This window comes from Malurus melanocephalus, unplaced genomic scaffold (assembly GCF_030028575.1).
Source record: "Malurus melanocephalus ecotype Western Australia unplaced genomic scaffold, MMel_1.1 scaffold_327, whole genome shotgun sequence".
In the NCBI taxonomy this organism is placed as follows: Eukaryota; Metazoa; Chordata; class Aves; order Passeriformes; family Maluridae; genus Malurus; species Malurus melanocephalus.
Genome location: NW_026623559.1, coordinates 120,064 through 136,657, shown reverse-complemented (window position 1 = coordinate 136,657; position 16,594 = coordinate 120,064). Strand labels below are relative to the sequence as shown.

At 38.4% G+C, this 16,594-nt stretch overlaps 1 protein-coding gene across 1 annotated transcript in view; it reads left to right on the top strand.

Moving 5' to 3' along the window:
• Positions 1-16,594, top strand: part of CTNNA3 (catenin alpha 3) — a 335,868-nt gene that overhangs the window by 206,515 nt on the left and 112,759 nt on the right. The gene's annotated exons all lie outside the window — the stretch shown is intronic.

Below are 16,594 nucleotides of genomic sequence, written 5' to 3'. Positions count from 1 at the left end.
TCTATGGCTTGACCTTACTTTTATTTCCTGACAGATACATTTCCCTGGCTCTAGAAGTAATATTCCTTGATATCAACTGTTTCCCACCCAAGGTGAATTTGTAAGAGTCTGTCTCTATATGTTGTGTTTTTCATATTACAATATGCCCAGTTAATACTTRCTGGTGAACAATGCACATTGAACTGTGCTTTAAATTTATTTCTTACTTTCTTCTGCGTGATAAAGATGAAAACGTGTCTCCCTGTTTTCGAACAGGCCAGCACACATTATCCAATTTCCCTTTCAGAAGGGAAATAGTGTTTTAATCTAATAGAAAATAATTTGCAAAAAGACTTATTTTAAGAYGGACAGACATTTCATAATTTTTTTCAGTGATATGACATTTAATTCRGTGGAAGACTTTCTCTACTGGGGCTCTCAAACATCTTTCTCCTTCATTTCAGGTAAACACAAGAATATATGTTTGATTTCTTCCTCACTCTTATCTCTTTTTGCTGTTGCAGCTTGTGTGCTTTAAATTTCCTGCCACATGAATATTCTTAATGCTATTTTTTTCCTAGCTTGTGTGTAAAAATTGCTTTCCTAGTCCTGTATCAATCTTTTGATAAATATAAAGAGTGTCTTATGCATATTTGAAAGTAACTGTGCGACTTAAGTAAAGAGCCCATGTAGTGGTCAGAAAACTCCGGGTAAAAAACATCTCCAAATGTTCTGTGATGTTGGTACTAAATTATCCTTCAGGAGTGCTTTCTCATGGRTAATGTTTAGCTGGATGTTCACTCACAGGAGACAAATCAGGAAGATTGCTGCTCGCTGTGGACATTCCTAATTTTCTGATGAAGAACATTCTTGTACTACAGAACACTCATTGTATTTTTTTTCCATCTCTATGAAAATAGGGCAAACTGGTGATCAGGCCCAGCCTGGGTTCATGAAAGGCAGGTGCTGCTTTAACAACCTGATCACCTTCCATGCCCAGGTGACCACGTTAGTGGATGAGGGCAAGGTGTGGCTGTTGTCTACCTGGAGTTTAAAACTGCTCTTGTCACAGATTCCTGCAGCTTTTTCCTGGAGGAAGTGGCTGCTCACAGTTTGGATGGCTGCCCTGTTTGCTGGGCTGAGAGCTGGCTCATGGCTGGGCCCAGGGAATGCTGGTGAATGGAGCTGCATCCAGCTGGGGCYTCACCAGTGATGCTCCCCAGGGCTCACTGTCCATTGTCTTTAGTGATGAACTGGGGAGGGGATCCAGGGCACCCTCAGGCAGGTGGCAGATGACATCARGTTGGGTGGGAGTGCCAGTCTTCTGGAGGGCAGRAGGCTCTGCAGAGGGATSTGGACAGGCTGGATCCATGGGCTGAGGTTCAGCAGGGCCAAGTGCTGAGTCCTGCCCTTGGGTCACAACCCTCTGCAGCCCCAGGCTGGGGCAGGGGGCTGGAAGCAGCAGGAAAAGGCACTGGGGGGTGCTGCTRASAGTGGCTCAACTYGAGCCTAGGTGTGCCATAGSWGGGCAAGAAGGCCAAGGGCACCTGGTTGTCACTGTCCCTGAAAGTATTTAAAAGACATGTATGTGGCACTTATGGACGTGGGTTACTGGTGGGCTTGGTGCTGATTTAATGTTTAGACTTGATGAGTTTAAAGGTGTTAATGTCCAGCCTAAATGTTTCAGTGATTTGCTATTTCTCCTGTGCCAGCATCTCGATGTATTTGATGTGATCTGTGACTCCGCCAGCCGCAGTCCGAGCACACAGGTGTCCTCTTGGGGGATTCCTGTTACTGCACAGAAACCCTGAGAAGGATCTGTTTGCTGTTCKGTGCTGCAGCAGGCAGAGCACAGAGATTTAAATGGAGCTTTAACACTTTATATGAGGTTTATTAGTGTTTGAAGCTGGAATTCTGACCTGGRTRTAACAATGTGACACAAACCTATCCRYRAAGCTATTCCTGGTAAAATTAGTTGCAGTGCAAATATGTGTTTAGATACTGAGTATTGTCTTTGCTCAGTGTTTGTTCTTTGTCTGGTTGAGAAAAATGAGAGAAAAATGGCTGTAAACAAAGGACTTTGAAGTTCATCTCCCACTTCTCCGATCACTAGGGGTAGCTGTTCTTCGGCATTCCAATACTGAGAGCTGCCTTAGTCTGAGTGTGGCAAGGAATCATCAGCTGGTTTAACACAGATAACAGGCATCGCTGCACTTCTAGGGCCATGTCATGTGAGATATATATTAATGAGAGAGTGATTAGTGATAAAGTGTAGTTTTCACAAGGTTTTGACTGATCCAGGTTTTATTTAAGGTACAAAGATGAAAAGGGGCAGAATCTAAACATGGTCTTGAGCAGAATCTGCAAATGTTTACAGCATTTGTGTTGTTAAACCAAAGTGGGACTTAGATGTTTTTTAGTACAGTGTTTTGTAGTCTGCAGATAGGAAATGTATTTTACAAGACTCGCTGATCTTGATTTTGCAATTGAATCAAGTTGTCTTTGTTGGGCCTTAGGTGAATGAGACTCTGGTTAGCAAAGCAAAGTAAGAAGGGCTTTAATTTTGTTCAGGCATGTGTCAAAAACCTGAAGAGATTTTGAGAGTGCGCTAGTAATGTGGTGAATGGTTTAAAAACTTGGAGGTAAATTCTTCATGAGGTCACAGATGGTACTTAGCATCCTTTGTAGGAGCCACCAGCTTTTAGAGTTTCTGTAATGGCTCCTGTAACTTTGAAGTACATGGTGCTAAGGAGGGGAATTAATTTAGAAGCATTTTTCAGTTTAGCAACGTTYCCTATTAATTTAAATTTCAATTCCAGGAACGGTACCAGTGTTGTTTGCGCTCTAAATAAGTGCATGTTGTGCACACATATAATTTAGGCTGTTTTCTGGCTTATTAATCAGTGCATTGAATCAGAATTTTTTCTCATTTAAATATGAATTAAAAATTGGATCAGTCTCTTTACAGCACTTTACCTATTTCAACAGTGTATATCATTATGCAGCAAGGAGCATGACCCATATTTTGTGAAAGCTGTGTTGTAGTAGGTGAGAGTCACAGGACATTAATTGCTAATGAGAGAGGACTAACTGTTGTTAACTACAGAGAATGTTCACTGCTAATCTAGCAGTACAAACATTTGTGACGAAGATTTTGTTTCTKGAACTTCAGTTTTTCTTTCAAAAAATTAGAGGAAAACTGCTCAGTAAAGCTCTGCTTTGCAAGTCCACATTGCTCTCTAATAGGACAACAAATAAACCTGTTGAAAAGGATAGATATTGTGTTCAGAGCYCCTTTTCAAGATGCCATTCTGTCATCTGGCTCATTTGTGCTCACCTCTCCCTTTTCCATTAGTAAATTTATTCCCAAGGTGGGTGGCTGTTCCTTGTCTGCCGCAGCCTCAGAGTCGGTCAGTGCCTTTGTTTTATGGCAATGTCCCTTCATAGCAGGCTTGAAATGGATGCGGCACTTGCTTCCCAGTGATGATGTGGTTTTAATTCTGATCAGTCCTTTATAAATTCAGAGATTGCAGTGTTCCATGAAACAACCTCCAAAATTCAAAGTTAGCAGGACCTGGCAATTCCCGTCGTTCTCGGCCGCGTGTTGAATGWTCATTGATGCTGGAATTGAATTGCTTGATTTTTGTTTCATCACTGATTTCCATCATATATCATTTAGAGCCCYTGAGTATGCTACTCTTTGGTATTTCAATTATATATGAAAATGAAAGCAAAGTGTTGTTTGTGCTGCTTAGAAGCTTGTTCTTGTTTTCTTTTTTCAGCTTTATCAGCAAAACTGCCTACAGTACATTGAGGTTTACCAGCTCTTTCAACTAATGCATTGAACCTTTCAGTTTCTTTGTCTTGGTTTTATTTAGCTAAGGTTACAGGTAAAATCTGAGTGCATTTATCTTTAAAAATGATACTGGATGGCATTAGGTAGGGTCATTTTTTTAGTGGATGAAATTTGTTAAAAGCATAGCACTTATTTGTATGTTGCACATTTCCCAACCTTGTGATTGCYAACAAACTACTTTTAAAACTGTTCAGGATGTAAACTGAAAGTGCAACACTTTCAGTAAATGCCATACTTAATATATATTGTGATAAGCAGTTAAAGATATTTTATATAACAAGGGATCTTTATCCCTTTATCACATGACGACTAAGTGAATATCACTATGTATTTCCTTTAGCCTATTTGAGCTCCCCTATGCACAGAATTTCTGCTGGCACTTGGAGAGTGTTGGCTACTTGCTGCAAAAACAGCAACAAAGTCAACAGAGCTGGAAGCATCTTTTCTTGAGCTTTTGCAGAGTATGTATGCACTCAAGTATTCTAAATAAAACCTGCACTTAATGCTTTTGCAAGCACTACGTCCCCCTTCCCTCTCAAAATTTCTTGAAATATGGATAAGTATACTCAGAGGCTCCCAGTACRCATTGCCCATATATTGTCAGGGACTTTTCAGAGCACTGCTGTTGTGCTGCTTATGGTGGATTTAACTGTWGTGTTTTAGAGGTTTGTTTGTCCCAGTGCCTTCAGCCTCTATCTACCAGTATTGCTTAAAATGTCACTAATTTAAGAGAGAGAATGTTTTTTTTTTTTTTACATGCTTGCGAGTGCCATGGGATGACTGTGATGATTTAATGGATGTGTTATTCTGTTTGACATCTGTCMGCTTTTGGGTTTGGACTTGGCCAGTTTGGAGGATTGAAGTGCTCCTGTTTGACTGGGTCATTTCCAACACAAAGTTCCTTGTTCCTTTTTCTCAGAACKGTTTCTCAGGGTGGTGTAACTCAGACATAGCTCCAGTGCCCCATAGCTCTGTCTGYTGTTCTCCCCTGCTCACTCATTGTTATTGCTCACTGAAGTTGTCCTGAGAGATTTGATGGGACTGCCCCAAAGCCAGAGAATCTTTTAATTGGTTCCTGCTCCGTTAATACGGACAAGGGGAGGTACTGGGCGGGGATCATGGCACATCCATTTATTGCCATYTTCTGGCTTTAGTGCTGTGGTTCTCTATGGCTCTGTTTAACTGTCAGAATTGCATTGGATGGTGTGTGAGGACCCAGGTCTTTCTGAGCCTGGATTAGCAGAAAGACCACCTGGAAGAATTTAGGCTCTTCTCACCCAAGTTGTTGTGCTCAGCATGGCTCATGCACCAAGATGGATGAGCCTTCTGTCAGGTCTGAGTGATCTCTTTGGTTTTCTAGCCCAGTACGTTGAGTTTGAGTTATGTCAGTGTGTGCCTGCAGTGGCTTTTAGGTGTTAGTTCCCATCTGAGGTTTCCTGAGTATAGCAAAAATGTGTTACATTTAATTTGCTGTTGTTATGGATGAACGAAGAAGTGTATCAGTAATCTTAAAAAAATCATGAGCCTGAGTTTGATAGTCTTAAGCAAGCAAAACTAAGTCCTGTTTCTGCAAACTCATTTTAGTTCCAAGTATCCCTCTCACTCATGTCTTCTGAGTAGGAAACAACTCTTCCATAATTTATAATTTAATTTCTTTTTTTGTAATTACAGAAGAAACCTTGCCTGGAATATTTACTTTGCCTTTTCTGCTTAGTTTTCCCATTCTCATTCTTTTATGATTTTGGATTTGCTCTTATTAACATTCTTTGCAGACATGCTGTCRCATCAGCTTTGTGCTTTAAGTAATATGGTTTACTACAGCATCCATTTTTTCTTACACTATAAGCACAATCTGATATAAGGCTTTTCATGTACAATTGTTTTTCTGTTTCCTTGGATTCCATTAATGTGGGGTTTTTTTTAATTATTATATTTTTACTTGTTTTTAATATAGAATATTGTCATGTGATTGAAGAGGTATTTTGTCTACTTTGAAAGACATACTCTAATTAAAAATGAACATATGGCACCATTGAATATCCCTGAAAAGCAGACTTTAAAATGCATATTTTCAGTGTGAAAATTTTAGTAAGTTAATAGAAGAGGTTTCCAGAAACATTTGTTTTTAGGCAGTGCTTGTTGTGGCATTCTGGGAGCATGGCACCCTGAAGTCTGTTTGATACAACAAGTGCATTTTAAAGTCTTTTTATTTACATATAAAAGATGATGCCAAATTAAAGTTCTGCTTTCATCACTGGGTCATTTAATRTATTTTGTACTTCTGTAAACAATAGATATTTGAACTGCTTCTACATTTTTCTGCCCCACAAACACACCTATCATTTTCCTTGTGGTTTCAGAACAGGACTGTGTGGATATCTTTTGGTGTGACAGGAGTGAAGGGGAGGATTTACAGAGGGGGGCTTACATTCTGCCATACTGTTCATAGTATGACAGCAAGTATTTATTCGTGAAGGTCTGAAGTAAGAGAAATAYTAATCAGTATCATGTTATCTTCATTCTCAGAATTTTGTTCCTGGTTTTACTATATGCCAAAATATTCCTGTGGAAGTTATTAACAGTATTCATGTTTCAAATTAATATAAAATTTGCTTTTCTTTGATTTGCAATGCTTAAACATGGCTCTCAAATATGGTAGATTGAGAGGTTTGTGCACTTGCTCTTTTTGAGCATCCCATGACATTAGCCTGCAATTTTGGCAGCTCTTTCAGTCCAAAGAGGGTTTATACTCTAAGCTAAATACAGTCTAATGCATTTATCTTTATTTATTTTTGCATGTGGTTGAGGATTGTCCTGCACCAGCCAGAGYCTCTCTAGGAGTCCTGCCAGGCTCTGGGGCTGGGCTGACACTGCAGCTCTGCACAGCTCCTGGGTGCCACCTGCAGCCCCACTGGCACTGCCATCCCATGCTCCAGCCTCTGGGAAGAACCAGGCAGTGACGTGGCTTTTGGCAGGGTGGCACTTCATCAGTAAGGACATGAGAAACTTCAAAACTATCTGCCAGCCAATAAATGAAATGGTAACTGGCTACCCCTTCTAGAATAAAGGAGCCTTCTTTAGCAGTAACTGTTCCTTTAAGTTGGCAGCGTGGGTGGGTTTCTGCCTCCTATCTGCCCTTTGTTACTCCTGTTTCAGCACCCAACATGTGCTGAGAGATACTGCAGTAGGGGCAGCTGCTCTCCCCTAACACCATCGTGAGGAGCAGGGAGGGAGATCCCAGAGCAAATGCTCCATGGTTTTACTGAGGAAACGTTTCAAATCTTACACAATGGAGCATAGAATGTGCCCGCTTTTAGGGTATTGAAACAGCAGATCTTTTAAGACCTTGATTACAGGTCCATACAACCTGAATATTTCTTTAATATAAATGAATCTTATATACATTTATATAGAAATGCAAACTATAAATGTTTGAATTTTCATGTACAATACAACTAGGRAATTATACTTATGAAGATCTTATATAACCTTTTGCTTTTAATCTTCTGACTTTGTGTATTTTACACATTTCTTAAACTTCACATAAAATTCARTAGCACACATTTATAGCAAGAACAGATTACTTATTAGATTTGAGCCAAGTATTTAATTTATTGAATTCATTGAAAGTGAAGGAATTGGTGTAAATCTTAAAGAAAAAATGCTTTTGAGCTCCATAGTATTTTTGCTTTACCCACCATTATTCCTAGTTACTTTTCTAGTGATTATGTACTGGATAGATATTCTTCCTTTCCTTTTTTTTTTTTTTGCTATACTCTTCCATGGAGCTGATGACAATTATATGCAAATTTAGGTCAATTTATAATAAATTAATTCCTTGGCTAATTAGGTATATGAAYAGTTAAAAAAATCAAACATGAAACTTTGAATTTTTAATTTAGACAAAAATTCTCTACAACATTTAAGGTAAAGGTCCTGCAGAAAATGAACTTCCAACATAAAGTATGATTGCTATGTTAGAATGTGAAAAATACTGCATGCTGAGTTTGAATGCTTCCACAGGTATATTTGGATTTTTTTCTGTATAAAATAGGGAAAAAGCCACAGGGAATTTCTGCATGGATGTGCAGAGGAATATGYCCCGAATAGCAGAGTCCCCTGATCTCATGCAGGATTCTGCAGATCCCTGCCCTGCAGGAGACTCTAATTTTCAGTTGTCTTCCTGCATGCCATCACATCCAGCCTTCCTGCTTCCATTTGCTAGCTGCTACTTTTAACAAATTRGGGCTTTTTTCTCTCTTGTAGCACAGGAGCCCAGGACCTTCAAACTTGTGCTGAGAGTATAATCCAACAGTCTGAGTAATGCACTGATTTCTCACTCTCCAAATSCATCTGCTGAGTAAATGGCTATGCAAGGGCCCCTTTCTGGCACTCATCAATGTAAAAGCATCATTTGAGTGCTCTTCTACCAATCTCTATTGTGTTCATTCCSCAGAAGTGCTAACAACAAAAACTGTCTGAAGAGGTCTTCTCCAGCTAACAGTAGTGATTTCTTTTAAATAACAGTTGAATATTTGAAACATTTAGTCATGAGTTTCTAGGAATACCACCTTGGAGCCATTTTCATTGTGTATAAAAAGGGGTGTGTTTTATGCAGGAGTGACTGAATTCCCCCAGTGAGGTGATGGCAYCAATGACCATTTACTGTGCTGATATCCCAAACCTTCCTCCCTCTTAACTCATAGTCCTCTATTTAGACTGGGCAAGTATAAGGGAGTGCACACAGTCTGGGCTCATTATACACACTCACTGCTGGGGAGTGTTTAGCTGGAATATCTGTAAATTTGAAAACTTGGCTTAGTCCTTTCCCTGAAAGCTGGATTTTCATTCACTGCACATGCTGAGTGCCTCCCAGCCTCCTAGATTCACATATTGCATCCCAGTATGGTGCTAAATGAAATTAACTACTCTGGATTAGAAAGGGATTAACTAATATAATTAATACCTAATTAAATGGAATTACATTTTTTTTGTCTGTTTGGGGTTTCAGCATTTAACTTTTATTTAGAARTAGTTTTGAATAGAGCCACATCCATAACGTGTGTGTAATTTGAAATGACCAAGCTCTGCCTGGTGCAGAGCTGAAGTCTGATGGGTAGCTGTTTTCTATGATTTCTGTCTGTAGGCCCAGTTCTCTCATATTTAGAGGGTCTCTCACTTACCCATATTTATGTCAACCCACTTCCTTGTGGAAAACTCCACAGAAATGTGTAAGYTATGTGTGAGTCAAGATCAGGGAAATCAATTTTCATTTTCCATCCAGTGTGATACAGAAATGTGCTTGGTTTTCTGTTAAAAGAAGTATCACATCATGTCTGTTCTGTAAGTGATCATCAATAGTATCATAGAGATTTTCTCAGAATAATCAGTGTGCCAGCACAGCAAACCTCTTAGTTTTACTGTCATACCTTCCTTCTCTCTTCATGGTATGCTTTGATATAGTGGGAATTTAGGGAGAAAGTGTGATGGTACTGGATGACATGGAGGGGCTATGAGGACTTGAAAGAATTTTTTTCTAAAGAAATGCAATTTTTCAGTCTCCCTATATATTTTGAGATATATATGTATATATATTATATATAGGTGTACGTTTATAATATATAGGTATATATATTTATAGTGCTGTTTGATTTGAGTGCTGTTACACTCCACTGAAGTCTACTGGAATCCTTTTATGTAGTACATCRTGCATTAAAGGAAATCAAAAGCCACAGTAAGTTTGTTTTTGATTTCTTGAAAAAATCAGGATGTGCCTTTGCTGTAGYACTTTGGAACCTACACTAACTCAGTCTGTCCCTAGGTATGGCAGAATGTGAGTAGCTTGGTGCTGGACATTTTTCCCTATTTATGGCTGCTGTTTMAGACCATAACTTTTGGGTTTAGAGTACAGCTAAGACTTTTATACAGTCTGGATGAGGAGGACTGTCTCAGCAACTCCACTATATTTTATTTTGAATTTTCTTCTCCCTCCATCCCCTTCCTCTTTCTCATAGCAGCATATAATCTCCAAGCAATTTATATGATAGTTCATCATAGGAAAGTCTGCTGCTGCTGCTGTAGAATGAGATTTTCTCCAACTAATTTTCTATTTTCCTGCTGTAAAACTGCCAGAACACTTTGGTGAAAGGGAGATGGATATTTAATTAAAAACTTCCATACTAGAAACTTAGAAAATTGCTCCTTAGTAAAAAGCAGATTAACCTCRAGTATACTTCTTGCTGTCAGTTCAACAATATTGCTCTATTTCTACTTACGTTTGACTTTTCTTCCTGCATCATCTGTGAGTGACAGTAACATCTGATTAAAAGAAATGTAACGTCCTTTTTACTTCCTGCTGATTCCTCCAATAGGCCTAGAGTTGAAATGCAAACCAAAATAAAGTACTATTGGCCTTTAAGGTTTCTCTAGCAAGGTTTAAAAGACTGTCATATTTCAAACATGAASTGCCTGTGGCTTTTGGTTTTTGCATTAGGAGCAGTAAGTGATGGTTGCATTTGCTCTGCAACACACCAGTTATGACACATGCACTTCCCAGGACACTTTCCCAAATAAAATGTRATATAAAATATATAATATAAAATATGGGTGTTTTTTTTAGGATCACCTTGGAATCATGCTGGACTTTTCTGATATTCCCAGTGTGAAAAAGTAGGAGAAAAACTGATCTGATGAGAGATTTGTCTTATATATCAGGAAGAAATAATAAAAGATCAGAATAGTGTCCGTTCCTCATCTATTTTGGCTGGATTACAGTCACTTTCAAGAGCATTTATAATCCCAAGGATAAAAATCCTAGTTCTGTCCTTTGAGAGAGGGCCACTCTCCCCACCTTCAGCTGATTGACAGYAGTGTTTTGAAGAGTGGATTAAAATGTGCAATGTTTTGCATATTCCAGCAACATAACTCTTTCTGAGATTTTAGGATTAATTAGGATCTGAAAATGTCTGTGTTTTTTTTTAATAATTAAAGGTTATGCATTCTAAATTTTTGCTTCTGCATTTTTTAGGCTATTTCATGGGTGCTTCTCTAGAGTTACATTTTTGTAGTATTACAAACAATATGTAACTAAATGTCAAAAAAGAGTTMTACTGAGAGGCTTTAAATTCAAGGCTGTTCCTGCATATTGATTGGAAAAGGGTAATTGGAACAGGGAGGAGAGCCCTTGGTACTCCAGTTGTAGCAGCAGAGGCTGAGGTAATTAATTTCTTATGAGGTACTTCACATCTCACAGCATTAGATCCATAGGGAGTATTCCACGATGGCTTGAAGAGGAGAAAAATGACAATCTCATATTGAAGCTGCTGAGGAGAAACCCCTATCTTTAATGAGAAACAGTTCCACATGAAAGAGCCCTTATTTGCTCAGTTGCATATGATTTTTCATAGCCCTTTTTTAAAAATAGGCTTACCTGTTTATCACAAAAATAGGTTTTCTTGAGCCAGGTGATCTTTAAATATCACACTAGGGTGGGTGTATTAGAGTAGGGGATCTGTGTCACTGAGTGGGTGTGCTGATTTTCAGCTTTAAGTATTTGTAGGTTCTTCATTCTTTGTGTTTCCCATATTAAAAAAAAAGAAAGGTAAAAAGTGTACTCCTAAATTAATTTCTGTTTCCAGGTTTTTATTGTACAGTAAAAATAGGCTTTGAAATGCTCTATGAAAAGGCCTGGGAGCTTTTCAAAGGAATTTTTGTCCTGTAACATGTCAGAAATGTCAGGTTCTGCCTTTACTGTCTTGTCAGAGGATTCCTTGAATAACTTCTAAAATGTTCATTTAAGAGGTTTCACAGGCAGTGAATTCTGTGCATACAATTGTTTATGCATCTACATAGTTCCATGTTTCAGTGAGGTTGTTTCCACTGAAAAAGCTATTCCTATCCCCTCCCAGGGTGGGAAACAAAATTTTTTATTGTCTTTGAAAAAATTTGTTTGAAAGCATAAGACATATATGAAAAGAAGAATTGTAAACAACTGGCTTCCTTTGGTGTCCCAACCAAGACTTGGCCATCGAGTTCTGCAGGTTTGGAGAAGGTTCTGGTGTCTTTAACCGGACATGGTTTTTACTTGGACTTTACACTTTGAGAAGCAAGTTGAAAATTTAAAGGATAAATARTATTTAAATTAATTCTGCATTTAAGGGATGAGTCCCAAGGCCTARTGGTATTCAGATTGGCACAAGAGGCTCTGTCCCACACTTGGTGTTTCTCACAGGTGTTTCATAGCCAAGCAGTCATCTTGGATTTTTGTCACTCTCTGTGACAAATCCTTTGTCTCCTCCCAGGAATGAATGTAGGAAGTGATTTTAGTTTCATTTAGTTATTGAAGGCTGAAGCACTGTGTTAACTAATTCTGACAGAAGTGAACCAATTGTGTTGAATGAAGACTGAAAGAGGATTGAGCTGGCTCTTCCCTTGTAAAGGCTTACGGGCTTTGTTGGGTTTTTTTTGAGACAGATGCTTGCAGGTATCTTTACTTTGTTAATTCCACAACAGGATTTGAAAGATCAGAGTTTCTGTAAGCTGTTAATGAAAAAAATAGAAATTTTGTCATTGCACAACAAATTCAAGTTGTTGTTCAAGGAAATTTCCCAAGTAATGAAAAAATGGTTTCAACCAGCAAAATAAATTATAAAACTGCTTTTTACACTATTTTTTTTATCTTATGGTTTTGCTTAGAATTCACAATGACTTTATAGCTCAAAAGAAGAACCATTTAGAAATTCCATATGAAAAAAAAATCATTGAATGTTGCCTGTTAAATTGTAACAACAGACATGAAAAGCTTGGTATCTCTGTAGAGGCCATGACTTTGCTTTAATGTCCTACCTAAGTTGTGTGAGAGTTTGTTTCTTTGCAGTTTTTAAAATTAAGGTACAATGTACCCAACCCTCTAATTGCTGAGCATAGGATTATTTTCAGTCAACACATAACCTGAAATGATCAGTCATTTAATTAGAGCTCTGACATTTATTAAGTTATTGTAGTATTGATTGGTGTTTACCTTTTAGCTTGACTTTTAAAAAATATTTCCATGGAGAGYTGATTTTGATAAATGTGCTAGTCTTGTTTTAAATAAAATTGTTCTTGGATACATGGAACTAAATAAAAAAAATCTGTTTATCATAGTCATGGTACAGCTGCTGGAGACAATTGACAGAGGGTAGGTTTAGATCAGATATTGGGAAGRAATTCTTCCCTGTGAGGGTGGTGAGGCCCTGGCACAGCTGTCCAGAGAAGCTGGRGATGCCCCATSCCTGGAAGTGGCRAAGGCTGGGTTGGACAGGGCCTGGAGCAACCTGGRAYARTGGAAKGTGTCCCTYCTCATGGCAGGGATTGGAATGAAATGGGCTTTAAGGTCTCTTCCAACCCAAACCATTCTGTCATTCTGGGATAAACGGAGTCATGCTAGGATTGGGGKTTTTTTTCTATTTGACCCTCCCAAGATTGTACAATCAGTATTTGGAAATGGACACATCCCATGAAACAAAACATGCTCAATTTCTGGCCATAGGCCTTTAAATAAGGATATCAACTAGCCTAAGTACTAGAAGAGATTAGATAATCACTTCAGTAGTTCTGCCCAAATCTTCCTTGTAATCTACTGACCAGTGCATCTATCAGGTAAACATCTGTAGGACCTCAGGAGCATAAACAAGTAGGACAAGTGTAAACAAAAATGAAATAAAAAACCTTCTGAGAGTATCTGTGTTTCTTTATTTAAGCTCTCTGTTTAGCTCAGCCAAGTCTGAAGCTCCTGGAATTGCTGCAGTGTTTGTTGCCACTAGTAACTGTTGGCAGGTACCCACCCAGCCCTGGCTGGACACTCATTGCTGAGCCCTGGCCGTGGTTTCAGCTGAGAATCTGCCCTTACATATGGCCTGGTTTAAATCTTCTGTTCCAGTCGGGAAGATTTTCAGCACATGTGGTTTTTGAGGCATTCAACTAATGTTGTTTGCCTGTGTGTGAAATAGATAGGCCTTTCTTATTTGCAGTACTCAGCATTTATCTTCAGGCTATCCAGTCTTAATTAAAAATACTTAATTTCACTCGGGAGAGTATTAATAACATTGTGAGTTAGTGCTTGTGAAATGTTTCAAATGCTAAAAATGCATTGAATAGGAGCTGGATATTGCTTTTAGGGTCTTCACAAGAGAGCCATATAGCTGTTATTACATATATTTTACAGGGAAAAACAGTAGGTGAATGCAGGAAAATTGAAAGGACTGATCAGGCTCATCTCAAAATTCAGACCCAGAGTAATGAGCATAATTTTCATAGCCCTTTTCCTAATTTAGTCATGGTACAAGAAGGATGTAGGCTTTGTTTGTTTTGATGTTCAGTCACAAGAAGGGTGTTAATTACCAGGCARATGCAGAGTAGTGCAACTCCAGACACGTGAGTTGCATCCCTGGGGAGTGGGACAGTTACACTCCGAGTGTGGAGGTGTCCAGGTCACCTTTGGTTTCACTGTGCCAGCGTTTCAATAGACCCTTTTAAAATTCTACAACTGGTCTTTTTTGGGTATTCAATAGGCCCTTTTAAAATACTACAACTGGTCTTTTTTGGGCATTCAAGAGCGTAATCATCTCGTGTGGCTCTTGAACTATTCCTGTCAGACCCATGGCAGTGATCTGCACAGGAACACACACTTACAGGGGTAATTCAGATCCAAAGGTATATGGGACCAAYGGATGTTACCCTACAGAAACAGCACAAGGCAACAGGAGGCCARTGGTGTTTGAGAGTGTTCTCACAGGAGACTTTGCAGTCAGGTATCCCCTAGTTGGAAAAGACTGCACATGATTTTGAAGTTCATAAGTCTTTGTAAGTAGGATTTATCTAAACAGTAGTGTAGGGTTTTTGATGTTTGAATTTCTTTAGGGAAGAATGAGAGTCTGCAGTTACAGGGTTACCTGCAGTCTGGACTTGTCCATATTCTACATCCCAAAGGTGAATTTGCAGTGCATTTACAGAGTATTTATTTCTTAGGGTAAACATGAGGTGAAGAATAACTTCGGTTATAGTTGAATATGCTTTCTACACATTGGCTATTGGCTATTATGATACACATTTGCAAATAAAATATTTTTCCTTGTTCACTGTCCAATGTTTTATGTCACTTGCTGACTGAGCTTATTTCATGTTAGCTGCTTCAAAGATTTAGGTTTGCTTAGAGCCAGCTGTATCATTAGTGGCCTCCTTTGAAGTTACAGATTACTAAAGAATCTGAAAAAAATCCCAATATTTTACAATGATTTTGTCTTAATAGAAAAATAGGCAATAAATATAAAGCTTTCCAAGGATATGCCAGTGCATCTTTGCAATCTCTGAGAAGACATGGGCTGAAGCTGAGTTGTATCCACCGAGTTTTTCCCAGCCCTGTTTTTTACCTGGCAGTTCAGAAGGGATCATTTTGTTGTCAGGGTTGACAATAGCTTGCAAAGCACARTAGAGGTGTCATTGTTTACTTTGGTTCCTGTGCAAGCCTTGGTACAAGAAATGATGGCATTGCTGTGGAACAGAAAGTGAGTATCCACCTGTAGGGGTTCCTTGAAGGTTTTARGATGAACTTCAGAACTCTCTCCAAGACCTGGTTTTGATCATCTGTTCATGCAAAGATTGTGGGCAATTTCAGAAGCAGAAAGTCAGAGGGGAATTTCTAAGTCTCCCTGAAAATACAAGCTCGATTTTTAAAGTATTTTTTTTTCCTTTCAGTTAATAGAGAATGTGCTAATAATTTCCAGGCATTTATGACATTGCACATTCAGTTTAATGTAAGMGTTCTTTTCTTGTCACCTCTAGTCTTTGTTTTAATTGCCCTGTTCACAGGTTTGTTTTGTTTTTTTATTAAGGAAATAACTCTGATTGAAGTACGATACATAGATAACAAGGTTATATTCCTAGGTGCCCACCAAGATATTACTGCTTTCATATGAATTTTAATGTTATTTACAAAACGAGACACTCATGTTCATAATAGAGACTTCCTGGTGTTCTGTAACTGAAGTCCAAATACTGTGGTCAGKGTGCACAGCTATTTCTTAACATTTATGGGAGTCTGGTTCTTTGTGCTGTAAATGTCATGTGTACTGACTTTGTATAAAAAAAAACACTATTTGTGGTTCTTTCCTTTAGACCAGGGCAAGTAGTAAACGATGGTTGCTTACTTTAGGCAAAGTTCATCAGGCATTTTGGATTTTCCTGTAGTTTCTGTACTAACAGGAACAAAAAATTCAAACCAGCTAGTAGACACAGAACTATTACGCTAATATTGTAYAGAAAAAAATGCTACACTTAAAATAGGTAACAATGATAGAAGCACTTTGCTTATGGGTAGAAATAAAAAAAAAATAAGGTTGTTTAGAAAATATACAACTGATTCTCTTCGGACCTTAAAATATCTCAAGAACTTAGTCTTCTAGATGCTGAGAATGAATGTGCTGTTAAATAAACAGATTTCCATGTCATGGACAGTGTTTGCATTGCAATGTCTTGGACATTTTGAAACTCACCCATTCTATTTTACAGGAGGAATATAATGAATGCTGCAGGCAAAAGTATAACCAAACTGCATTGAGGGTGCCTGAATTTGTACCCTGTTTGTAGAGAGACAGCATTATTTTTCACATAAATAGGGTGTTAAAGGATTGACATAAATATTATTATTGCTGTTACTATTATTAATCATCATCACCATCATTATAATTCTATTCATATGGTTGTTGATTACACTAAGAGTAT